Source organism: Sinocyclocheilus grahami, unplaced genomic scaffold (assembly GCF_001515645.1).
Source record: "Sinocyclocheilus grahami isolate Dianchi unplaced genomic scaffold, SAMN03320097.WGS_v1.1 scaffold588.1, whole genome shotgun sequence".
NCBI lineage: Eukaryota > Metazoa > Chordata > Actinopteri > Cypriniformes > Cyprinidae > Sinocyclocheilus > Sinocyclocheilus grahami.
In genome coordinates, this window is record NW_015505767.1 from 777458 (window position 1) to 778184 (window position 727).

Consider the following 727-nt stretch of genomic DNA (forward strand, 5'->3'; position numbering starts at 1 on the left):
GCGGCTGCCCTGCGACCGGCTCCACGGCACAGCTTTGCTGGAGGCCGCAGGAGCGGGGCGGTGGCAGGGGGCCGCCCTCGGCGACGGCCGCAGCTGCACGCCGGGGCAGGATGTACCTGATGGCCTCAGTCTGCTTTGGTCAGCGGAGAACTGCTGGGCAGGTTCTCCACCGTGTCGCCGAAAAGGCCGGCCTGGGACACGGGGGCGTTCAAGAATCGTGTCTTGTCCGTCTCGCGCATGTCAGCCAGTCACAGCCAGAAATGGCGCTCCTGGACCACCATAGTGGACATCGCACGACCCAGAGACCGCGCCATAACCTTCTTCGCTCGTAGCGTGAGGTCTGCCGCGGTGCGGAGTTCTCTGCGAACTTCCGGGTTGTGACCACCCTCGTGCAAGTCCCTCAGTGCCTTGGCCTGGTGCACTTGCAATCACGCCGTAGCGTGTAAGTCGTATAAGCATCGCTGGCCAGTCGAGTACCTACAGACCCGGGAGGGGAGGCACAGTTCTCCCTGCCGGTTGGAGGTGGTATTTGGACACAACTGCATCACAACCAACCGCTCCACCGGGGGGGCCCTTGTAACCCCCTAGCTGCCCCACCATCGAGGGTGTTGAGGGAGGAGGAACCAGCAGATCGGTTTCCGGCAGTAAAAGGTGCCGTCCACGACCTGTTGAGTTCCTCATGCACCTCTAGGAAGAAAGGCACCGAGGCGGGGGGCTGAGAAACACC